Genomic DNA, 27,549 nt, shown 5'->3' on the forward strand with positions numbered 1-27,549 from the left:
AAAGAAAAGAAGACATATTTAATATTTGAAAACATTTTCTCTTGAAAAGCTGCAGGTAAATATTTGATTGTGCTGATGCTAAATATGTGAAAACTGACATCTATCTAACTTTTTGAATAGCTCCATTTGCTTTAAACATTAATTTATTGTTTTATAAATGTACTGATAAGAATCTTGGATAATGTGGCCTACAAATGTTTCAATATATTATATTTTAATAAATTAGGATTCTTCCTTCTCAGCTCTGGCTGGCATCAAGATTCTTTCCAAATCCCCTCTCACTATGATACTTGCTGACTCTTGGTCTTGCCTGGCACATCCGATGCCTTACCCATTATCTCTAATGGTTTCACAGCCTTTTAGACTTTGTCTTCAAACTACCTTTCTATACAATTTATAAGGCGTTTGGTTTCTTCTGGTATTTATCCTTCCAAAGATTATACCATAAAAAAAGCAGAGGCAATAGAAGTGCAGCTCCCCAAACCAGGACTTTGCAACTTCATTATTATTGTTTCTTAGGTAATGGAGGCAGTATTTATCAAAAACTAATTCAGTGGAAGAATCAGGTCTTGGAATCCCTGAATCACAGGATATTAAACATCTAGTGGCTAAAGAGCATATGATGCCTCTAGTCTAGAACATCTTAGTCTCCAGTGAAAACCAATTCCAAGCCTGAACAGCCAGCTGCTTCACCTAATGACACCATACAGAAATGACAATAGGACTCCTCCAGGGATTTCTTCTGGATTCTCCCTGCCAAAGGCTTTCTACCAATTTGGTACCCTTTCTTTCTCATTTGCTGTCTTGGGGTGTTCTTGCCAATCTGGGTGGCTATTCTGTCCCTCTCTCGTTGCATTTGTGTCTTTATGTCTCTCTCTCAGTTCCTTTGACTCTCTATAATTGCCTTCATGGGTTTTCTGCTTCTTTTTGTGCTTTGTGGCCCCTTCATGTTGCCATGATTTGATCATGCCATACTTGGTGACACTTTACCCATCTCGTACAGCCTTGAGGGGATACATGCCACTATTGTTGGTGCGGGTAAAAAAACATACATGTGACACTTGATGCAGAAGACTGGGAGGCCCCCCTCTTGCTGCTGGTCTGCTGCCTTCATCTTAAATTTGTTCTGTTCCTAGTTAAGTTTTAGGTTGCTAAGGGAGTAGGACTGCATACAATTAGGGTCCTTTAAATGTATTAGTGTATTCACTATATATCTGGTAGTGACCTACAAGGGAATGATTAAACTCTTGATAAGATATGGGGAATTTCAGAATTTAAGTTAAACGGCTGATTATTTTTTATTATTTTTTATAGTGTGAAAGTGTCACTTGCCTGTAAATTAAAGGAGGAGGTAGTGGTGGGTGGGAGAGGGGTGGGAGGGTTGGGAAATACAAACACACAAACTTCTGTGCCTTGCCTGTTTTTCTGACTGCCTATTTAATATAAAATATATAAACTTATTTTTTTTACTGCCTTTCAGACTACCTATTTAATATAAAACACACAAAACTCCTGTTTTTTGCCTGCCCTCTTACTAGCTATTCAATACAGACACACAAACACACTAAATAATGTACCCCAATAGTTTTGCTTCTCCCCAAAAGTTTTACAAATTTCCTCAAGCAGTACTTACTGATTCTTTTCAGCCACTAGCAAGGTGATTCTCTCCTCTCAGTGCTCCCACTGGATTGTCTCTTCTATCTAACTGCCAACCCTCCAACATCATTATTATGGCTGACAGAATATTGCATGAGGTATGACAGCTATCCATCATCTGGGCATATAGCAGAGCCCAGATGCTTCATCCTGATGGTCAGTCACCACTACTGCCCCTGCCTCATCTAGATCCCATCAGTATGCCATCAGAAAGAGGTATGTGTGTGCATAGTTCTCATGCTAATCCAGATATCGCTGGTGAAATGCATGCTACTCCCCTCTGTTTTAGTCAGCTGCGCCTGTATGTGACTGTGCCTCTGGTTGTACAGGATGGGGATAACCTGGCTACTAAAAGTAGTGCTGGAGGGCATTTTGTAATAGATGGCTGACACCTGCAGCAGATTATTAGTCAATGTACCTCATTACTATTTATTTAGTAAGATTCTTATATTCTGCTTTTTGCACTTTACATCTAAGTTTGTACATGAGCAATGGAGGGTAAATTGACTTGCCCAAGGAGCAAAAGTGAGACTTGAACTCTGCCCTTCGGGTTCATAAGCTCACTGCTCCAACCACTAGGCTACTCCTCCATCAGCTATGCTTGGTATTGTATGTCTCTTGCCCAAAGTCTTCCTCTTTACAACTCCTTTCCTCTGGCTTTTATTTTGAGTAGCTAAAGCGGTCCCAAAACTAGTACTGCCACTCCCCCACCCCAGATGCCACTGCTAGTGCTTGCTGCTTCTACAAGTAATGCTGCATACCAGCATTTGTCAGATATCCCATTTGCTTCACAGAATAAATATTCCTTCCTACAGTAAATACACTGAGCAAAACACATGTTCTTTCTCATTTTAAAGTGCCTCCAAATAAGGCATTTCTTCCACAATCTCATTTCTATATCCTAGGGGGCCAATACTTGCACTAGAGTTGAGGTTGAGGATGGACCCTGAGGAAAAAGGCCAGCAGCATCACTCACGCTCTCTTTCTGTGCTGCCTGCTCTTCCTGGAGGTTGCTCTCAACATTGTTAGCATCATCTATTTCTCCCATTAACACATTGGATGCTAAGATGCTATTGACTAAGACTCACACATTTTCTTCAGCTTCTAGCTATTCAATTTCAGATTTAGGAAATACCAGACAGGATTATTGCTCAAAATCAGTTGTTAAAAATAATGCCTCCATTTTCTCAGAAGCAGTAACCAATGTAGAGGAGCGTGTTGCTGTTTTTGGCATTGCACTTCTTCTGCTCCAGTCCATGACCCTACCCTATAACTGCTAGCCATATGTGGCTAACTGGCTATCCCACCTTTTCCCACTTCTCCAAAACAAGAGAGAATGCAACAGATGGTGGTATCAATGTTCTCCAAATGTTAGTTCCTTCTGGCTTGAGCTGTCTTTAACTCCTGCCATTCTGTGGATAAAAATGTCTTTTTTCAGTTTTGTGGTAGTACTTCTATTAGAATGGGCTATCTCTGCAGCATATCTTCTTCTTACAAAACTGCCATTCTCCCCTCTGCCTTTTACTTTACAAAGCATGATTTAGGGGGTCATTTTCCAAGGAGAGAGAGATATTTCTGCAGATAATAGAGTGGTACTATCAATAAAGAAATACCATTCTGATAAAAGAGAGAGAGAGAGAGAGAGAGAGGGAGAGGGAGAGAGAGAGAGAGAGACTTGCTGTAATGTCTTTTCCCTAGACAGCTATTTGTATCCCTATGAGAGGCGCACCTAGTAACTCGAGGTGGGGATTAGGTATGAGTGTAGGGGGTTGGGGGCCACTTTCACATTCAACATGAGACGTACGAACAGAACAGTGGTCTCTTGTGAAGATTTGATCGCCTTCGGAGTGAGGAAACTCACTCCAAGATGAGATTTGGGCAATGTTCTCTCAAACTAGCTTGTTGTAGTTTCAGCTTAAGGAATGAGATAATTTCTTATCTCATAACCAGTTATATATTATTTATTTGTTGCTAATTTCCGCTCTACCTTTCTTCCTGGCTACTTTAGCCCCCAAGTTCTATACCCTTGTTTTATGTAACTTTGCTTGATTCAGCCTTCTTGTTTTTTGGTTACTCTTGGTTTTTTCCCCTAAGTTCCATGTAAACCGGCCTGATGTGAATTCTATTCGTGAAGTCCGGTATAGAAATATATATTAAATAAAATAAATAAAATAAATCTTTCAGTGGGAGGATGTCAGCATCACTTGATTCAGATGGCAGCTACAGGCTAATAAAAAAGATGCTTCACCATGATTAGTCCTCTCTCTGGTATTCTTGCTAACTTTTCTTGCTTTGGCTCCAAGGAAGATTTGATGCCACACTGGCAAGATTCAGTTGCTGTAGTTACCTACACTTGTTTGTTTCTTCAGTACAGCATAGCCATAGTTTTGAATGGGAAAAAAACAAATAAGATGAAAATGTTTGTTTACATTTGTGGACACCCTCCATTCATTTTTGGGGTCCACAACTGAAGTAAAAATGGACTCATTTGTTGCATTTTCCCCATTCATTTTAAATGAATGTACAGCCCTACTGATTCATTTAATATACTTTTGAAAACAAAACAAAAGTAAAATTGCCACTGTTTTGCTCATGTGCATTTTGTTTTGTTTTTAAATTAGTTGAGAAGCTGTCCCTGGCCATGGTCTCAGTTGTAGGGAAAAAATTAAAAAACATACTCTCTAAAGTTTATAAAACAGAGCTTGCTGCTATCTCATGGTCCCTCCCATTTTCCCCATTCATGAAATATTCAGGAGCTCCTGCTCCTGCTCAGCTAGTCCTGTTTTTCAAAATGTCATTGGCTGACCTGAGGTTTGCACTATTTTGAATTATTGCCATACGATGAGATGAGTGCCAGTGGTATTATGGTAATAATTCAAACAGGCACTGGCCTCAGGTCGGCCGATGCCATTTTGAAATATATGACCAGGGGGGCAGAAGCAGATAGAGATTAATTACTCCTGCCCCTGAAGACCCCATGGATGGTGTAACATTAGGGAGGAGGGGGTGTCTGGGAATGTTGATGGGAGCTTTTTTTTTTACTTTACAGTGGATGGAAGGGAGGCCAGTAGGGCCAGATCTGACAATTCTTTATTTCTTTATGTTTTTAGTTTCTTTGATTTTATAGTTCATTTGTGGTTTGATTAGTTTATTTTAAAATATGAAACAAAATAAAGCAAACAACAAACAAAAAAAATACAAAATGTAAAACAAAACCAATTATTTTTCAATGTGCATCTACTGAGCTTTCACGCTTATTTCTTAATTTATTAGTTTATTTAATTTCTATTCTGCTTTTCAGGCACTCCAAAGTGGATTCCATTCAGGTGCTGTTAAGTACTAGGTAATGTATGCAGGCCTCCAAATTTCACAAAACAAAGGCCACTGAACTTTTGCAATACTACTAACTTTCTTGCACTACTCCAAGTTAAAGCAGCACTTTCTAGGTAATCACATTTTTGTCAACATCATTGTGGCTGTTTATCTCTAGAGTCTTGTTTCACCATTGGAATGTTCTTCATTCATAATAAATATGACATTTTCCAAGGCACTGGTTCTCTATTTTTACTTGTATCTTCTCTTTCTCTCTATCAGTGGTTTGAGTGATTCTGCATCATCCCTGCCATTAATCATTGCCAGTCTGGCTAGCGTCAGAGGGGCTTTTACATTTCTTTTCTCTTTTAATTTTCTTTTGATGCAGTCACTGCTGCTGTTCCACTTTATTTTGCTTTCCTGGATTATCCAAGTAAAAGCTAGAGCAGGATATGTTCTAGGGATGTTCATTTATTTTAAAATAAAAATAGCAGCAATATGAAACAAATTAAGCATTTTTGTTTCATTTCATTCTACCATATAATGAAGGCATGAGCTTCCCCAAAATCCCTAAAATTTGCAGGCTTAATTTGTTTTGGAAAATAGTGCATACTATTCAAAAATAATGAGCACTATTTGCAAATAATGCACATTATCTCAAACAGTGCACACTGTTCAAAAATAGTGTGCACTGTTTGTGATTAGTATGCACTATTACAAAAAATGAAGGAAGAAAGCCTACAAAATAAAATGAAAAGAAAAAAATGATCTGAAAACAAATAAAATGAACTAAACTGAAAAAAAAAAATCCCTGAACATGCCTAATAGATTCATTTCAGAAGATGACAAAGGCCCAGTTGGTAATTTTTTTTATGATATAGGAAATAACTGAGACTTGGATTTATCAAAATGCACTAAATATTGCATGTGATAGGAAAAGGGGTATGTTTTATGTGAAGCATTTCCTAGTGCTCCTGGAGAGGCAGCCTAGCTGTGAGAGAGAGAGAGAGAGTGAGAGTGAGAGTGAGAGTGAGAGAGAGAGAGAGAGAGAGAGAGAGAGAGAGAGAGAGAGAACACGTAGCCATAATGCCCTCACACTAGATAGGTATTTATATCTCTATGGGAGGCCCACCTAGTAAAGCGAGGTGAAGTTTATGTATTAGTATAGGGGTTAGGGGCCACTTTGACATTTAAAGTGAGACTTACGAACAGAACAGTACTCTCTTGTGAAGATTTGATGACCTTCGGAGTGAGGAAACTCTCCCAAAGATGAGATTTGGGCAATGTTCTCTCAACCTAGCTTGATGGACTCTCTACCTGGGTAACATCAAGCTAGGTTGAGAGAACATTGCACAAATCTCATCTTTGGGTGAGTTTCCTCACTCCGAAGGTCATCAAATCTTCACAAGAGAGCACTGTTCTGTTCGTACGTCTCACTTTGAATGTCAATATGGCCCCTAACCCCTACACTAATACCTAAACTTCACCTCGAGTTACTAAGTGGGCCTCCCATAGAGATATAAATACCTAATGGGAGCATGTTACAGGTAGGTGTTCTCTCTCTCTCTCTCTGTCATATAAGAGGACCCTGATAGCTGGTTTTCCAGCCATGCAATACTGATTCAAAAACATTCTCATTTGCATCACATTGTGGTGCTTTTGAGTGCAAAAACACCTTAACCCATGCAAAAACTCCATATAGTATTTTGACTCCCTAAATTATGTATAAATGCAATCTGCTTAATGAATATGATCCAGAGAAGAGTTATGAAAATATGAAACAGTTCACTAATGAGGTACCATTTATACTCTGGATCTCTGATGAAATTAGCATTTTTGTTGTATTTTAGTCTTCTCAGCTCCCACTCATGCTCACTAGTACTTTTCAAAAGGGCAAATTTAGGAGCCTAATCCCAACAGTTAGAAGACTATGGCCTGGATTCACCATTCTATCACAGAATGGTGAATCCAGCAAAAACAGGGGGAAGGGGGGGGCAGGCCTGTGAAAGCTGGCAGCCTTCACACCACCGCGGTGATTTCACTGCCAGCTTTCACACCCAACAGCGCCACCATTACTAACCTTATCACCGCCAGCGAAGACACTGCCGAGTCCGCCTCCTCGCCGCCCCGACTCCTCTCCTCGCCGCTCTGATTCCACCCCGAATCCACCCCCAACATGCTATCGCACGCGAAAAGGGCCTTTTCACGTGTGATAAAGGCTTATCGTATACAATAAGCCTTTGAAAATAACCCCCTATATCCTTTGAAAATCATTATCTAAATTTCACCATTTTTGCTTTCTCTGTAAATTAATTTACTCATCTGTATTGACAGAACTGAACAAGTATTTTATTGGTATTTTGCTCTAAATGATTAATGGTTCCATAAACTGAAATATTTACTTCTTTCATGTGAATCAGCAAATTTCTTATAAGTGATCATTTGACCAGCTGACAGAAGATACTGTACCTTGACTAATGATATGTTGAGTAGATCAATTGCTATAATTTATTTCATACCATCTGAAATATCAGAACCATATGTAACTGTATGTAATAGGAATTGGTTTATGTAGTTTTATTTTTCTATTCTAAGATGTGTAGAATGTGGTAGAAGGGGATAGAAAAGCAGGAGTGAAAGAAATGGAATGCTTGGACCAAATCAAAATCTCAGGGTTACCCTGGCAACATATGGCTGAGTTGGACACAGTCTGCCCACCATGAATTGGCCTTGTCAGCCATCTGTGGATCCAAGAATAGGGAAATCATGAAGACAATCTTCCTTCACTGCAAGGGACTGCCAGTGATGATGAGTTTATGGTATTTTGCCATATAAAATGGCAATAGCAGGATTATCTTTAAGCTGGACTTTGTTTTAACAATGTTAAGTAAAAACAGTAAACAAAACCATTGGGCATACTCAGATTTACAACACTGCTGTCATGCAAGGGCATGAGGTTAATGGAGAGCGCTTTATAATGTCTGTTTTTGAATTGACACACGACCTGAAAAATAGGAGTCTTTAGATAAAGCCAGATCCTAGTTTTCTGGAAGTAAAGTAATTATTCTTCAAGCAAACAGTACATGACCAGGTTCTAAAACAGTTTCATTAGATAAATTGATTCTCAACAAATCATTATGGTTTGGTAAGGTTTGAAAAAAAAAGCACTATTCCAATTTGCTTTCAGAAGATGAGCTAGATTTCCTAGGAATTAAATTATTTTCTTAGGAAAAAGAGCTGAATATGGCAATAGCTTCTTATTTCATTGCAGAATGATTTCTAAAGAACCTGGGGAAAAATATATTCAGCGAATAATTATAGATACGTTTAATTAAGGTGCATTTTGGACTACAGTTAAATAATATACTACATTGTCACTGGTGTGACTAATTCAACAAAATTTTTGATAAACAAATACTTTGGATTTTTATTAATAGTTTATTGACACGTAAGGGTCTTTCTACTAAGCCACATTATGACTGATGTGCATGATAATACATATTGAAAGGCATTTAACATGTGTTTTCCATATTGCAGATTAATTAACACTATTCACGCAGGGTTAGGACCCCTAATGCAGCCGCATTTAAAATTGCATGGTGTTGTTTTTTAACATGACATGTTTTTTAACATATTAGGTGTACACTTTGGGTGATGTTTATCCACCCACTCAACAACATTGTAATGTACACATATATATAAGAGAGGTTACAAAACGTTATTAACGATGCTATATCCAAATCACATAAAATGTGTCATGTTACTCAACACTCATACATTTATACACATTCACTCATTAAAATCAAATTAACAGTAATGGTACAGGCACAAATAACCTTTTGTAGCACAATGTCACATATGTATCTATAATCCCTATGGTATTATACACCACTTACAACCCTTAAAGTGACAATATATGGCTATCAATTGGAAGGCATGTTTTCTTGCATAACAATAAGCTTTGTTAATACTTTAAGCCACAATGACTTCAATAAACATCACATATTTCTTTCTGTTATGTAGCCCCAATTATTCACATGCCCATATCACCCTTTCCTCTTTGTTCATTCTTCAGTTTAAATCCCACCAATGTATATCTTCTGTCTCAGAAGCTAGGCCAAAAAAACGCCTTTTACTCTGGTATTACCCCTATAAGAGGCCCTTGTTTCTCCGCCACCAGTTTCATCAGGGGGAATATTTCACCATCTGAGGAAACAACCCATAACTGTAACCACACACCATCAATACTAAAATCTAACAGTCATGACACAACATACACACTCCCTTCCTATGCTTACCAAATCCTTTTCACCGATTTGCTTACAATTGGCCCACCATAATAACCCAAGGACTGAAAATCTTTAAACTCCTTCAGACTGCTTCACCCAGTGCACCAAGCAATACACCAGGGATAATTACCTATAATATAAAAACATATGGACTCAGCGTATGTCCAACAACAGCTTGTAAACCTTATAATACCCCTTTATTCCCTAATATAAATATGACTTTACCCTAATTATCACCACCATCATACCAACAATACTCACAGTAACTTTCCAAGAGCCATCCTCCAACTGCTTTCAAACTTCAATTAGAGATGTATTTCTTGGTACTGCCACGCTCTTCCAAAAAATCTTTGCTATCCATAAGGCGATAAATTGGTCAGTGTTATCTTCATTGCCTTGTTTTTCTGAGAATCCCATCTTTGCCTCTAAAAAAGGAAAACATTTGAAAGATACATTGAAAAAGAAAATAGATTTATACGCAGATCCTCAGGCTAATGGCCAATGGACATGTGGACACTGTTCTGTGTGTCAAAATGTGTTGATAGTATGACAGTATCAATATGATATATTGGCATGTCCATATATTTTACCTGGCCACTTTTCATGCTCCTGTGAAAGGCTGGTATATGTGGTGGTATGCCCTTGCTCTTTAGCATACGTAGGACACACTAATAGGACTATTAGCCAACGAATAATAGAACACAAATGCTGTGTGAGGACAAGAAAAGAGACAGCATCATTGGTGTCACATTGCTGTCAGGAGAACCACACTGTTGATGATATTAAATGTTTTGTAATCAAGCAGTGTCATAATGCTGAAAGAGATACTCAACGATTATTAACTCATTAATGCATTTTTTAATGGGGTATTTTGGCCCCTAAAGGATTAAATAATGAGATAGAGTGGGCAGTAGGGATGTGCAGAGGGTACGGATTCATACGATTCGGTATTCATATTCGTCGGCGGCCAAATATGTTGCATTCGTTCAATGGCGGTCCAGATCCATTGATACGTTGCATTAATTTTCCGGTTCCCATTAAAGTCAATGGGGGAAGTATTTGCAGCCTATTTTTGGCTGCAGAATTGGGGTTTTCTTATTAATTTTGATGAAACTTCTGGGGAGCAATAATCAGAGCAAGAAAAGAACTCCAAGGTACTTAGAATGTGGCAAAATGGTACCAAGATGGCATGAATAGCTTAAGGTACTTTAAAGGGGCAAAGGGGTACCAGGAGTGGCAAGAAGAGTGCTTTAATAGAGGTGCAAAGCAGCAGTGAGAGATCAAAAACACACCACAGCTTCAAAAGAGAGCATCGATAACAGATGCATGAACCCTCGAAGGCAGCACGACAGGCAAAGCAGCAAGACAAGTGGCATCAACATCCTACAGCACAATGAAAGGGGAACATAGCAAGCAGAAAGACTAGCACCAACGCACTGAGCAACCATGATAGTGGTAAAACCACCACAAGGAGCTGAGTGAGTCATCTGGTGTATGGCAGCAAGGCACAGAGTCAGAGGGTAGATATAGGCTGGCTACACCCGGGGAGCATTCCCTTTCCTTTGTGCAGGAAAGAGCTCCGTAGAATGGGTTCGCCCCTAGAGTGGGGTGTTTCCATTGGCATCTAGTGAGCTCTCACTGGTCTTTTAAAATCTGGTGGAGATAGCAGATATATAAACGAGAATTTTCAAGGCCGAGGCGGAGGAGTTTTCCATGTAAACAGTGGTTCAACATGGGTCAGAGTGTAGATACAGGCTGGCTACACCCAGGGAGAGTTCCCTTTCCTTTGCGCAGGAAAGGGCTCCCTAGAATGGGTTTGCCCCTAGAGTGGGGTGTTTCCATTGGTGTCTAGTGAGCTCTCGCTGGTCTTTTAAAATCTGGTGGAGTTGGCAGATATGCAAATGAGAATTTTCAAGACCGAGGCGGAGGAGGTTTCCATGTAAACAGCGGTTCAACATGGGTCAGAGGGTAGATACAGGCTGGCTACATCCGGGAAGAGTTCCCTTTCCTTTGAGCAGGAAAGGGCTTCCTTGGAATGGGTTGGACCCTAGAGTGTATAATGGTACAAATTGTTAGGATTTAAACATTTACAAACAGATCATGACTTTATAAGCAAGACGGAGGAAGTTCTCTTCTCTGCCCTGAAACTAAAGAAAATTGTTTGTTTTATTTAAGAATCCATGCTGTGAAGGATTACTAGTTTCAATTGCCAGAGACTGAGGTTTCCATTTGCAACTAGGGTTCAGCTGTTAGGACTGGACATAAGGCCTGGACGAACAGGTACAGCATTCGAGGATAGAGGTCAAGCCCACGTAGGGACATAAGGCCTGGAGAGACAGGCATAGTAATAGAGGACAGAGGTCAATCCTGGACGGACAGGCACAGCATTTGAGGACAGAGGTCAAACCCACGTAGGGACATAAGGCTTGGATGGACAAGCACAGCATTCGAGGACAGAGGTCAAACGGAAACCCACGTAGGGACATAAGGCCTGGAGAGACAGGCATAGTAATAGAGGACAGAGGTCAATCCTGGACGGACAGGCACAGCATTTGAGGACAGAGGTCAAACCCATGTGGGGACATTAGGCCTGGACACACAGGCACAGCATTCGAGGACAGAGGTCAAACGGAAACCCACATAGGAACATAATGCCTGGACGGACAGGCACAGCATTCGAGGACAGTGGTCAAACGGAAACCCATGTAAGGACATAAGGCCTGGATGGACAGGCACAGCATTCGAGGACAGAGGTCAAACCCTTGTAGGAACATTAGGCCTGGACAGACAAGCACAGCATTCGAGGACAGAGGTCAAATCCTTGAGGGTCATTAGGCCTGGATGGACAGGCACAGCATTCGAGGACAGAGGTCAAACCCTTGTAGGGATATTAGGCCTGGACATACAGGCACAACATTCGAGGACCGAGGTCAAACCCTTGAGGGGCATTAGACCTGGACAGACATGCACAACATTTGAGGACAGAGGTTAAAGCCTTGTAGGGACATTAAGCCTAGACAGACAGGCACAGCATTCGAGGACATGAAGAACTCTCAGAAATAAGAAAACCGCTACTCGTCCAAATCTACAATATCAACCTATGTTGACTTTGTGGTTTACACAGTGCCTCTGTAAACAATGGGAACACAGAGGATGAACTAGAGTGCAACTACCACCAGTTTTCGATAGTACTAGAAACATTACTGTTGGCAAGGTCATGAAAAATATTGAGCATATGAAATATGCAAGCTCCAAACATATTAAGTCAGCTTTTTATGTTCTTTCATTCCAAATGTGGATGGACAGGCACAGCGTTTCAGGTCAGGCACTTGTAGGGATGTACGGCCTGGACAGTAGACGGACAGGCACAGCGTTTCAGGTCAGGCCTGGGTAGGGATGTATGGCCTGGAGAGTGGATGGACAAGCACAGCAATTCAGGTCAGGCCCTTGTAGGGACGTATGGCCTGGGGAGTGGACGGACAGGCACAGCATTTCAGGTCAGGCCCTTGTAGGGACGTACATCCTGGACAGTGAACTGACAGGCACAGCGTTTCAGGTCAGGTCCTTGTAGGGACGTACGGCCTGGACAGTAGACAGACAGGCACAGCATGTCAGGTCAGGCCCTTGTAGGGACATATAGTCCGGACAGTGGATGGACAGGCACAGCGTTTCAGGTCAGGCCCTTGTAGGGATGTATGGCCTAGACAGTAGACAGACAGGCACAGTGTTTCAGGTCAGGCCCTTGTAGGAACGTATGGCCTGGACAGTGGACGGACAGGCACAGCATTAGAGGTCAGGCCCTTGTAGGGACGTACGGCCTGGACAGTGGACGGACAGGCACAGTGTTAGAGGTATGGGCCTGGTCCATCACGTGGGTGTGCAGTAAATCCCACCTCCACCCTGATACTTGTTCACTAATAGAGCTGCTGCCTGCCCCTGCCTCAGCCAGGTCCCACCAGTGTGCTGTCATGGAGAGGTAAGAGTGTGCAGCATTCATGGCGGTCCAGATATTGCAGGTGAAATCAACACTCCCCTGTGCCTTAGCTAGCAGCGCTTGGATGTGACTGCAACACTGCTCATACTGGCTGGGGATAACCTTTCAGCTAAATGTGGTTCTGGAGGGGACTTTTTAATTTGGAACTATGACCTTCAGAAAACGTTTGAAACCCACATTCTCCACTAACTGCAAGGGCTAGTCATCAAAGGCAATCATTTCCGCAATGCTCCTGGTTACAACTTTTGAGGCTGCCTGCCTCCTACCCTGGGATAGTGTTACCGCACACCACCCCATTTCCTCCTTGGTGGGTTGTCGCTTCTGCCACATGTCAGGGGGTTGCTGGCCTGCCACCTGACTGCTAGAAGGGTCTGAGGATGTGGGGTGACTCTGCTCCTTTTCAACCACTTTATGTTGCTTGGAAGGGGTCCCCTGACTGGTACTGCCACCATCCTCTTATGGCAGAACTGTTGGGTGTTGCCTCTTCATATGATGCGTCATGCCAAAATTAGATAGATGTCCCATTTGCTTGCTTCTGCTAATAGCCCTGCCACAGTAATTACACTGAGCAAAACACAGGTCCTCCATCACTTTAACGTGGCTCCAGATCGCAGATGTCTTTCATGATCCTCCCTTCTGTATAACCTTGGGGGTGGATGCTGGCACTTAATCTGAGGTAGTGGGTGCACCCTGAGAAGCAATGCCAGGGGCATCAGTCACACTCTGTGCCTGCGCTGACTGCTCTTACTCCTCCTCATCATCAGTTTCATCTCTCCCCTGCTGCATTGAAGTGGAGGCTAAGACAGGACTAGCGAATCCTCCTAAAACTTCGTCAGCTATTACTTCTTCTGTTTCTGATGAGAATCCCACACAAGATGATTCTTCATCGGAATCAGAAGCAAACAGTGCCTGCGCTATATTGTCCAAGCTAAGTCGAGACTGCTGTCCCACTGCTGCTTTTGGGTGTCGACATTTTGTCTTGCATGACTCAGCCTCCCCTTCCCTCACCTCCAAATCTACAGGGTCAGAAACAGGTGGTAGTGATGCAAAATGTTAGATTTCATTTTTTTCTGGATGGAACTGCCTGCCCCTCCAAAAATTTTAGATTGCAACAGGTCCCTTTTTAACTTTAATGTGCCTCCTCTGCCAGTCCCAGTCACTCGACCACATCTAGCTTTCCCTGACATTATGGATTTAATGTCACTGCCTAGTGCCTACTGGCTGCCCACGGGCACAGTACAGTGCCTTGATATGCACTAATGTAATGTGTGTGCACACACCGAGCTTGTATCTACCAAAGAGGCCCACTGGGATTTGGCTGCACAGACTGTCCCAATAATATACTTGAGTCTGCTAAACTACCCAATGCCCACTGGCACAGTGCCTTGATATGCAGTAATGTAATGTGTGTGCACACACCAAGCTTGTAACTACAAAATAGGCCCACTGGGGATTTGGCCCCACACACAGACCACTGCTGTCCAAGTATACTTGAGTCTGCTAAATTGCCTGCCCACTGGCACTGATGCCCAGTGCACAGAGAGACTGAGTGAGTTCAATTAAACAAATGCAGTTAACAAAAAAGCTGGAATTGTTGGCACAGCAGGAAAATTGATGAAATATATTTTTCAATGGCAATTCTAGCAAACTAGCTAGAAATTGAATATATCTCTCCTACCCATAACACCCAAATGTTACTTGCAACCTACCCCAGAGGGTGAATTAAACAAAATGCCACGGCTAGCAGCTTCTCTTCCTGGTACAGAGAGACAGAACAACTAAAAAAGTGCTTAAAAAAAAACCAGGGCTAGCTGGCACTGCAGCCAAATGAAGCACAAATATATTTTTCTATCTAAGTAACTAGCCTAGCTGTATTTATTGAATACAGATTTGAGAACTCAGACTAGCTCTGAGTGCATCCACGTTCCGCAGAGACAGACCACCTCCCAGCCTCCCCAGATCACCCCTGCAAAGAAAGTGCATGGCACGCCGCGTGCTTAAGTATATATAGTGCTGGGTCATCAGGAAAAGTGTCTCTGACCACTGAGTGAAAGCTCAATTGGCTGCATTGCAAAACTTCTTACCGCTGATACGATGCATTCTGGTCTCCTTGCCATCCTGTCTGACCCACTTTGATAGGGCTGTGAGGTTACTGATGACTCACAGGAAAGGGTTGGTTTTTGGCTATGGATACACCCAAATGGCGTTCTCCGATTTAAAATGGCTTTCGAAGAAAAGCACACAGTGCCAAACGTATGGAACGGATGATATGTTATATTTGTGGGGAATCGCGATACGTTTCGCGACCCCATTAATACAACGAATAGGGACATATATGTTGCAGATTGCCAATACATTGCAAATGAATGCACACCCCTAATGAACACTTTAACAATTAACTTAATGATAACTTTAACATTTAACATATACATGTAAGTAGCCTCTACTCATGTATTCCATATTGTATAAAGTCCAAAATATGCACATATTTTCACTTTTACATGTATATATAAATGGTAAAAAAAGGGATGGTCTAGGGGTATTCCTGGATGAAGCCGACAGTTTTGCACATAAGTTGCTACTTTCAAAGTCACTTACTCATGTACATTTACCAATGTACTTGTATATTTTTACACTTGCTATTAATCTGGTATAAGTGATATTAAATGTGTATTTTGTGTGGTATTAATTAGCTGGGAGGTCTGGGTGAACTGGGGGCAGTTTCAGGCTGAAGAACTTGGAAGGTCTCAGTTACCTGGAGAAGGACTGGATGAACTAGTGGACTACTCGTTAAAACTGGTAATTTCACTCACGTGTGTGTAAATCCCAACTTATGCAAGTAAATCCTATTTATTTTCACACATAAAATATATGCACGTATATTTTTAAAAGTATGCATGTTCAATGCATTGAAATAAGTGGCATCAAAACAGTGAATGTATTTACACATTAGCCCTCACACACACATTTTACAATATGCGCATATGTGATACGTGTATGTTATAAATTAGTATGGTAAAACTATATGCAGTCATATACTCACATAAATGCCAAAACTCACATTTGTTTCAAAGATATCCTCCCAATGTAGATAATAGCATTAACCAATTTAATCATAGGCTAGTCATATAGGCTTATCTATATAAATAAAAATGTTAAATAGTTTGGACAAAATCGCTAATCTCAGAAACCACTGAACCGATTGCTTTCACATTTGCACACAACCTTCATTTCACATACAGGAAGGTTCTTCTGTACTTACATTACAGATATGTCACACCTGTGACAGGTAAAATAGGTTTAAATTTTTTTTTGAGAAAACAGCGACATCTGCTGGACGTAAGCGCCGTTACACCTTACACAAACACCCGCTACACTAATCATTTCAAATTCACATACTCCCATCCCTCACACATCACATTCACACACAGCCATCACATTCACACACCCATCCCCGACACATCCATCCCCCACATCACATTCACACACACCCATCCCTCACACATCACATTCACACACACCCATCCCCCACACATCACATCTATATAAATAAAAATGTTAAGTAGTTTGGACAAAATCGCTAATCTCAGAAACCACTGAACCGATTGCTTTCAGATTTGGACACATCCTTCATTTCACATACAGGAAGGTTCTTCTGTACTTACATTACAGATATGTCACACCTGTGACAGGTAAAATAGGTTTAAAAAATTTTCCAGAAAACAGCAACATCTGCTGGACATAAGCGCCATCTCTTACACCTTACACACTACACTAATCATTTCACCAGTCCAGGTCCACATTTCACTTCCATTTTAACACATTTGCATACTTTTTTCGCTGGAAACTATTTCCTTTACAGATAAAATACACCCACCACCCTCCTCACGCCCCCTACACACATGCCAAATTGATTTACTTCCCACAGCCTCCCAACACACACAAAACCACCCTCCTCACACCCCCCACACACATGCCAAATTTATTTACTTCTCAGGCCCTCACAACACACACAAAACCTGACAGCAGTCCGGGAGGCTCCAGCGGGGGGCCAGGACCGGTCCGGGACACATCTCCTGCACTACAGCCGTCAGCTGCCAGCACTCAACATGGCGCCGATGGCCCTTTCCCTTACTATGCCACTCAGGGACACCAATCGCGGCAGTAGCCCATGTGACATAGGGCGAGGGCCCCTCGGCGCCATTTTCAGGACTGGCAGCCGGCAGACCTTTGCCCTTACTATGTCAGAGGACCTACCGCTGCCATTGCTCCACCCCACTGACATAGTAAGGGCTAAGGGCCATAGTAACACGTTTCAGTGCTCGCAGCCAACGGACCAACGCCAATACATCGCTCCCGGACAGCTCCTGAACGCCCGCTCCACCGACAGACATTTTTATCAGGTCTCAGGGGGTCTGGAGGGTGGGGGGGTGGTAATGAATTTATTGCGAACATCTTGGGGAGGGGTCACGAGGGGGGGCAGGTTTCATTCATTCAGCAACTCTGGGGGGGGGGCGGGGGGGGGGCTACTGTTGTTTGCAGGGCTGGGGAAGGGGCAGGAGAGTGTGGGGTGGTTAGTTTAAGAGAACTTTTCTCATACGGTTGTTTTTTGGGGGAAGGGGGAGGTTCACACACAAATACATACACTAAACTTGCATGATCTCGAGAATGCACCAAAATAGCCCTCCCCAAACCACAAAACAAATTTAGAAGTGCAAATTTGGTTAGGCACTCCCCTATTTGGCTACATAACGTGCACAGATGCCCAGGGACAGACCACATGTAGCACCAACAATTTTAATTTCCCAGGTCTTGGGAGGGGGCAGGAGGGTGGGGGGTTATTATTTGATTTAAAGGGTTGGGATTGGGGGGGTTGGGGGGGGGTTCGCACAGAAATAGAAAGACAAAGGTTTTCTGATCTGAAGGGTAGGCAGTAGGCGGGAGGAGGTGACAGTGAGGGGAGGGAGAATGAGGGGGGTGGGGAGTGTCAGAGGAGGGAGAATGAGGGGAGAGGTGAGTGTGAGGGCAGAGAGTTGGAGTGGGGACAGGGGAGGGAAAGGGGGGTGAGTGACCAAGGGGGAGGAGGATGAGTGACTGAGGTAAATGAGCAAGGGGAAGGGGGAGGGAGGGAGGGTAAAGAACCTGACTCTGCCACTGCAACGCGTGGCCGGGTACTGCTAGTTTTTAATATATATTTTTAAATTGCATATAAAATTCATTGTTAGAAAGTTATTCAAGCCGATCTTTAGAATCTAATACTTAGGGGGTCATTTTCTAAAGGGATCGCACATGGAAAGGAAATCGGGGTGGAGTCGGGGGGGGGGAGTCTGCACCGGAAGGAGAGGAGTTGGGGCGGCGAGGGGACGGACTCTGCGACAACTTTGCTGACGACAAAAAGGTAGGACACCTTATCACTGCCAGTAGCGCGCCCAATAGCGCCACCTTTCACGGTGGCGCTATTGGGTACGAAAGCCAGCAGTGATAGCATTGCGTTGGTACGATCGCTGCCGGCTTTTGCAGGCCCGCCCCCTGGTACTGCCGAATTCACAAAGCAGTGCTACTTTAGAAAATCCAGCCCTTAGCTTGATGTATATGAAATTTAAAAAGCATAAACTGAAGTCCAGATCACCTGACATTGGCACAATGTTTTGAAGTCTACTGTTCTGCATCAGGAGAATTGTTTACTTGTGCGCATGTGTTTGAGGTTTATAAAATAGTACTTATCGGAATATGCACTATTTGTGTGCACTTGCACTAATTTTAATGTGCACAACTCTTTTAAAATCGACTTTTAAATGTATACCAGTTAATGGATTTATTCAACCTGTTAAATGAAATACTATAATGTAAAAATCCAATATTGTTCATATTCTTTAAGATGAACATCTATATCTCTGCCTCTCAATGATCATGATACAGAGTCTATCACTGTCCATTTAAATTGCTGAAATGTATGTTGATAAGATCAATACAGTGTTGAACTACTGATGCCTGAATCTTCCTATTATTGATACAGCTCTGGTGTTCAATTAAATGAACCCGGACTGCATCCAATGTAAATGAGTGGGCAGTTAGATTGTAGTAAACAGACTACACTTTGAGAGGGTCGATTGGTATGGAATCTCCTTTTAATTCTGAATCTCATTTGTGGATGAATTCACTCAAGTCCAAAATGGTAGATGCACATAAATCACAGTTGTACTACTGGAATCTCATCTAAGCTTAGCCATGGATGTGGTGCCTGAACAACATGCTCCTTGACGTTTCATTCTCTCTTGAAAGCTCTCAATAGAACTTCTTTCAAAATGGAATGCATGGGGGAGGGGAGGGCACTCGAGAGCTGCTGAAAAATGGCTGCTTAATTCACTGGCTCCTTGGACCATCAAGTTAGCAGGCAATTTTGTTGGTCTCCCTTATAAATATTTTGGGTCTGTTACTCTGTACTAGCATGTTAAGCACAAAAAGTAGTAAAATTGAGGCTGTTTGCCCTTGCTTCAGGCAGAAAAAGAACAAAGTATGACCTTCTGTCACCTGAGAAAGCCTACCCACCAAAGCCAAGTGGATCTTTGCAGCAAGATGCCATCATGACTGAGTTACTTCAACTAAAACATGTAATCCGATCAGAGGTAACCAACCTCACGGCGAAGCTTTCCTGCTTTGCCGAATAGCTGGATGGCCTAAAAAGTCAGTTCTTGGCTTTCACAGCTTCAGTGGCACAGCTACAAGCCATGATAGAGAAAATAGTGGCATTGCAGAGAGATTTAAAAGACCTTGCAAACAGGAATCGCTGCAATAATATTTGTATACTGGACTTCAGAAAAGGAATTGAAGGTATGGATATGATAAAATAACTGGGAACACAATTTGAGCCTTTTTACCTGACATCAATGCGTGTAAACTTTCAAAACCAAATGCATACTTTCATCTCCCCTGAAGCCCTGCAGGAATTTTTGTTACAACACAAATCCTCAAATGTAGTGGTGACCTGAAGTAAATATCCAATTTTGATATTTTGGGCCTTCATACTCCTATTTCTTATAGTATAGTTATTTTGAAATCTATAAGTTTTGACTCTTATTTAAGTGTGCTCCAGGAGAAGACTATTGGATTTTCTTTTAAATATTGCATTGAAGCTAGTGCATATGAACTGGCAGAACAGCAGTCTTTTAGACTTTACCTTTTGGTAAATTTGAAAGGACTGCATCCATCAAATTTGAAAGGACTGCATCCATCAAATTGAATAGAATCGCTTCTTGGATTTCCATGTGGTTTCCTTTCAAATTGCATCTAAATCTATCTTGAATTTTGATTTTGATTTTCTTTTTCTGTTTCAGATGTACTATTCCTCTAAATATATGTCCTGATATTATTTATAATTGTTTCTCCTTGATATGCAATTGATTATGGTGATATCTTTGTTCTTCTGCATAGCTAGTACTCCCCAATGTTTCCTAATCAAAGAGACAACCTTATGTGCCATATTTGATTATTGCAATACACAGATCTATCTTTCATTCTGTATAGATGCTTTGCACTCTAATAAAGATGATTGATCTGAGTACCGAGCTCTCTTACATACCTTTAACCAATTTGAGAAGATAGCCTTGCATTAGAAATATATACATTTTATTTAGAAACATTGACTAACAGGTAAACCTGAATTGAATGCTTTACCTCATCTCTTCCTATCCTATCTCTCTCTCTTACCCCCATTTTAATTCCCTGTACTCATAATCTTGCTATTTTCATCTCTCACCTCCCTACCAGAATTATATCTCCCAATCTTTCCCCCTTACTAGCTTTTCTTCTTCTTTATCATCTCCTCCCCATTCCCCCATTCTCACTCCTTCCTCAGCCTTGTTTTCCCCTCTATCTTTTAAACTTCTAGTCCCCCAGTTCCACCCTCTCTACTTAACCTATAAACAGCCCTCATTTATTCTTTTCTGCTTCCAATCCTATCACCAACTCAAGCTCCTTCCATGTCACTCACCCTCTCTATTCATTCCAGTCTTTTTCCTTTACCATCCTGGATCTTCCTTCCTCTTCATCCTTCCATCATTAATCCTCTCTCCAGCTCCCTCCATCCCCATGTCCTCTCTCATTCTCTCTGGTGCATCCTTTTTTCTCCAGATTTGGTCTACTTCACTCTCAGTCTCTTGTACACTCTCAGTCTTTCCTCTACCCAAATGTGTCCCTCTGTGTTTCTGTTTCACCATTCCTAGCCCTCTCCCTTCCCATCCTCAGATCTAGATCTCTATTCTGGATCCTCTTTCCCACTTCATGCCAACATCATAATTCCTCCCTCCCTCTCACTGTCCTCTCCCACCTCATTTACAATCTCACTAAACCTGACCCCCCTCCCCCACCAAAATTCTGTTTGGGTTTCATCTCCCTGTTCCCCATTATTACATTATGTAAGTCTACCTCTCCCTGCTTTCACCACTCCTGCTCCCTGCCCTTGATTCTTGGTACTTTAAAACTCCCCCTCCTCCATGACACTATCCCCAATGCTTCCCCTCCCCCACTTTCACAGCTGGCAGGAATGGCCATCAGCTTGTTCTACTGCATGGGCCAGTCATGTGGTTTGTGCTGCCAAATCCCATAATCTTGCAGTCATGCTACAAGATGAGCCCAGAACTATAGAGAAAGACAATGTGCTATTAAATATAATTTTCTTTGTCAGCCAAATGATGGTGGTGGGGAGAGGGGCAAGGAGGCCAACGCAACCCATTAGGCTTTGGGGATGCTTAGCCTCCTCAAGTCTAGTCTTAAACTGGGAGCCTAGGATTAGCACTGCTTGCTGGCCCACCAGCTAACCTGTCTACCAGGTGATGCTGTCAGTGCACAAGGTGCCCCTCATCTTATGGTGCCCCAGGTAGCTGCCCAGCTCACCCTACCCAAAGGCTGACCCTGAGAATACCTGCATGGAGCAATTATTCTTCTGAGATAGAATGGAATGATTTCCCTATGAGGAAAGGCTAAAGACTCTTCACCTTGGAGAAGATATGATAGAGGTCTATAATGAGTAGAATGGAATGAATAAATGTTAATCAGTTGTTTACTTTTTCAAAAAGTACAAAGACTAGGAGACACACAATGAAGTTACTAGGTAATACATTTAAAACTAATAAGAGAAAAAATTTTTTTTACTTGACATATAATTAAGCTCTGGAATTCGTTGCCAGAGGATGTGGTGAAAGCTATTAGTGTAGCTGTGTTTAAAAACTATTTGGACAAGTTCCAGAAGGAAAAGTCCATAAACCGTTATTAAGTTGGAGTTGCGGATATCTACTGCTTATTCTTGGGGTAAGAAGCTTGGAATTAATCTACCCCTTGGGATCCTGCCAGCTACTTGTGACCTGGATTGGTCACTGTTGGAAACAGGATATTAGGCTTGATGGATCCTTGCAGGTAGATTTTAAAAGCCCTACACACGCCAAGCGTATTTTAAAAGGTGAACGAGTATGTGAGTATCTCCTGGTATGCTCACAAATCAGGAAGTCATAAAAGGGGGCAAGATATGGAGAGAGTCTGGGTGGGGCAGATTCCACAGCTTAATAGTGTGCTGAGTGAAAAAGTACTTTCTACAATTTGTTTTGAATCTGCTGTCTGTCAGTTTCATGGAGTGTCCACTAGTTTTAGTTCTATTTGAAAGCATAAATAATTGTCCTTTATTTAGCCATTTCAGCTCACTCATGATTTTATAAATTTCAATCATGTCCCCTCTTATCCATCTCTTTTCCAAGCTGAAGAGCCATAACCTGTGTAGCCTCTCATAGGAGAGATGTTCCATGCCCTTTATCATTTTTGTTGCCCACCTTTGCATTTTTTCTAGTTCCTTTCTGTCTCCCCCATCTGTTTTCTGAGAAAACAGGAAAGGAAGGAAGGTCGTACCTCAGGATGCTAGCAATTCACTGCTTTGATTTAATTTTTTAAGTTGGGGGTTGGTGGGGAGACAGGCATTATGGTCCAAATTATATGGATCTGTTTTCTGGGGTGACAGCCTGGGAGATCAGCCATAAAGGCTTAGAATTTTTATTTATTTTTTTGCTTGTAATTCTAGTGACACTTAACTAGATATATTTTGAATATATCTGATTAAGTGGCAGGTTAGCCTGCCACCCATAGCCAGATACCTTTAGGACTGCTCTGAGTTAACTTGCTAACTTACCAAGAGATTCATCAAGCCACGTTAGAGTTCTAATGTGTGTTATATCAGGTTTATCACATAATATACATGGTGTTTCTCATTTCCCTGCCCAGATATGCTCTCCTATTATGAAGACTTTCTTTGCACACAATTTGCATGCATGAATAATGCAAATGCATGCAAAGAAGGTCATTATTAGTCAATTTTATGTAAATGTTTGATTGCAGCTGACCGAAAATGAGGTCAGCCATGATAAAATATATACACCTATTTGAAAAGGTTTACATATGCAGTAGGAGATCTGGGACCTTGACGCAGTTTCCAAGGCACCGGCTATACATTTAAAATGGCAGAAAAATGTTTAAAAAAATGTTGCAGCCAAACAGGGAGGTTGAGCTGGGGTCATGAACATTTCAACCCGGGGCTATCAGTTGAGGTGGCTCCAACACCCCCAAAATGAAAAAAAAGATTTTAAAAGTACCATGTGGTGATAGCCCCCCCCCCCCTCCCCTTCCCCAAAGCACACAATAAAATGTTGCCCTGGCCCCTGATACCAATATCCCCATCCCCAAGTCCCAACATGAAACTCCCATCCCCCGAAGTCCCAATATTCAACCCCCCCCTCCTGAAATTTGACTTTATTGTGCATTTTAGGTTGAATTAAAACCTAAAATGAAAGAATTGAAAGAATTTAAAAAGTGGTCAGATCATTTCACTGGAACAATTAATAATTCACCAATAGAAATAGATTTTTGACATATTAGATTTCAAATAATGGGCCTGCCCCTAGACACATCTAGGGAAAAAACAAGGTCTATAATGTGGCTTCATTGGGAAATTCAAATTACCCATCTGGATGTTCAACTAAAACTGAGTCATTCAGTTGCTAGGGATGTGCACACTAATATTTTTAATTTTTGTTCATTAATTTGTTTTTTGGAGGATTTTTTGTTCATATTTTCTTTTGGGGCTTGTTTCTGTTGGGTTTTTTTTTTTTTAATTTTTAGGAAATAATGTGCTCTATTTTCAAATAATGCCATACGTGTTGGGTAAGAGTATAGTGATAGGAGTATACTGCCGACCACCTAGACAAAATGGTCAGACAGATGATGAAATGCTAAGAGAAATCAGGGAAGCTAACCAATTTGGCAGTGCAATAATAATGGGAGATTTCAATTATCCCAATATTGACTGGGTAAATGTAGCATCAGGACTTGCTAGAGACATAAATTTCCTGGATGTAATAAATGACTGCTTCATGGAGCAATAGGTTCAGGAACCAACAAGAAAGGGAACTATTTTAGATTTAATTCTTAGTGGAACGCAGGATTTGGTGAGAGTTGGTAACGGTGGTGGGGCCACTTGGCAACAGTGATCATAACATGATCAAATTTAAACTAATTACTGGAAGGGGGACAATAAGTAAATCTGCAGCTCTAACACTAAACTTTCAAAAGGGAAGCTTTGATAAAATGAGGAAAATAGTTAGAAAAAAAACTGAAAGGTGCAGCTACAAAGGTTAAAAGTGTTCAACAGGCATGGACATTGTTTAAAAATACAATCCTAGAGGTGCAGTCTATATGTATTCCAGGCGATGTCCTTTCGTGGATTACAAACTGGTTAAAAGACAGGAAACAGAGAGTAGGATTAAATGGTCAATTTTCTCAGTGGAAAAGGGTAAACAGTGGAGTGCCTCAGGGATCTGTACTTGGACCGGTGCTTTTCAAAATATATATAAATGACCTGGAAAGGAATACGACGAGTGAGGTTATCAAATTTGCAGATGATACAAAATTATTCAGAGTAGTTAAATCACAAGCGGATTCTGATACATTACAGGAGGACCTTGCAAGATTGGGCATCCAAATGGCAGATGAAATTTAATGTGGACAAGTACAAGGTGATGCATATAGGTAAAAATAACCCTTGCTGTAGTTACACAATGTTAGGTTCCATATTAGGAGCTACCACCCAGGAAAAAGATCTAGGCAGCACAGTGGATAATACTTTAAAATCGTTGGCTCAGTGTGCTGTAGCAGTTAAAAAAGCAAAGAGAATGTTAGGAATTATTAGGAAGGGAATGGTTAATAAAAAGGAAAATGTCATAATGCCTCTATATCGCTCCATGGTGAGACCGCACCTTGAATACTGTGTACAATTCTGGTCGCCGCATCTCAAAAAAGATATGCGATGGAGAAGGTAGAGAGAAGGACAACCAAAATGATAAAGGAGATGGAACAGCTCCCCAATGAGGAAAGGCTGAAGAGATTAGGGCTGTTCAGCTTGGAGAAGAGACGGCTGAGGGGGATATGATAGAGGTCTTTAAAATCATGAGAGATCTTGAACGAGTAGATGTGAATCGGTTATTTACACTTTCGAATAATAGAAGGTCTAGGAGGCATTCCATGAAGTTAGCAAGTAGCACATTTAAGACTAATCGGAGAACATTCTTTTTCACTCAACACACAAAAAAGCTCTGGAATTTGTTGCCAGAGGATATGGTTAGTGCAGTTAGTGTAGCTGGGTTCAAAAAACGTTTGGATAAGTTATTGGAGAAGTCCATTATTTATTTATTTATTTATTTATTTATGAACTTTTAATATACCGATATTCGTGGGTCACATCATACCGGTTCACAATAAACTCATGGAGAAATGAAATAGAAATTACAAATAACCGGGAATGGGGGAAGGGGAGCAGCGGAGGAAAAGGGAGAGAGGGGGGTAGGGAGATAGCAAGAGCCTGAGGGGGCGTGAAAAGCAAGTGTAGGAGAGAAGGAGATAAAGGTGGATAGGAACTGAAGTAACAGTTTTAACAATATCCTTACTGGAGTAACAGTATCAACAAAATCTATACATTTCAATAGATTGCATAATTAACCTTTTCTTTGGAGGGGGGAGTGACAGGAGGTGGAGTGTCGGAGTGGCGGGGGCAGGAGATTAGGTTTGGTTAGAGTCGGGGTAGGCCTGCAGGAAGAGCCAAGTTTTGATGCCTTTTTTGAAGTTGGGTAGGGAGGGTTCAAGGTGGAGATAGGTGGGAAGTGAGTTCCATAGGGTGGGTCCTGCAATGGTAAATGCTCTATCTCTGGTGGAGGAGAGATGCACAGTTTTGAGAGGTGGGGTGTGGAGGGTGCCAGCTAAGGTGGCTCTGGAAGTACGATTGGATGCACGGAAACGTGGCATTTACTTGAGCCAGGCAGGGTTGTTGCTGTAGAGTACATTGTGAAGAACGGTGAGGGTTTTGTATTTTATGCGGAAAGGGATGGGGAGTCAATGCAATTCCTTCAGGACTGGGGTGATATGTTCTTTTTTTCGGGTGTCAGTGATTATTCTTGCCATGGAGTTTTGCAGGATTTGTAAGGGTTTGATAGTAGAGTATGGGAGGCCTATGAGGAGGGAGTTGCAGTAATCCAATTTCGATAGGATGGTGGACTGCAAAACAAGGCGGAAGTCTTTGGCATGGAGGAGGGGCTTTATTTTTTTGAGAATGTGTAGTTTAAAGAAACCCCCTTTTAGAAGTGATTTGATGGGTTTGAAGTTGAGGTGTTGGTCTAATACTACACCTAGATCTCTTACGGATGGTACAAAAGGGAGGCAGTGTGGCTGGGGGGTTGGGAGGGGGTGGGACCGTGGATGAGTTCAGGATTGTTGGATATGAGGAGAATTTCTGTTTTGGTTGTGTTGAGTGCAAGCTGGAGGTTGGTTAAGAGAACGTTGATGGAGGCTAAGCAGGAGTCCCAGAATTGCAGAGTGTCTTTGATGGTTATTTGAATGGGGATGAGGATCTGCACATCATCTGCATACAGGAAGAAATTGAGCCCGAGGTCTGAGAGTAGGTGGCAGAGAGGAAGGAGATAGATATTGAAAAGGGTGGAGGATAGGGAGGAACCTTGTGGGACACCTTGCATGAGGGGGATGGGTGGGGATTGGGACTGGTTTATTTTAACTAGGTATTCTCTGTTGGTGAGGAATGATGTGAACCAAGAGAGTACTGTGCCTGATATGCCTATTTCTGACAACCGGGATAGAAGGATTTGGTGGTTGACAGTATCGAAGGCCGCAGAGATATCTAGGAGGGCGAGTAGATAGGAGTTTCCTTGGTCCATGCCTATGTGAATTGTATTAGTGATGGCTAGAAGGAGGTTTTCA

Source organism: Rhinatrema bivittatum, chromosome 2 (genome assembly GCF_901001135.1).
Source record: "Rhinatrema bivittatum chromosome 2, aRhiBiv1.1, whole genome shotgun sequence".
NCBI lineage: Eukaryota > Metazoa > Chordata > Amphibia > Gymnophiona > Rhinatrematidae > Rhinatrema > Rhinatrema bivittatum.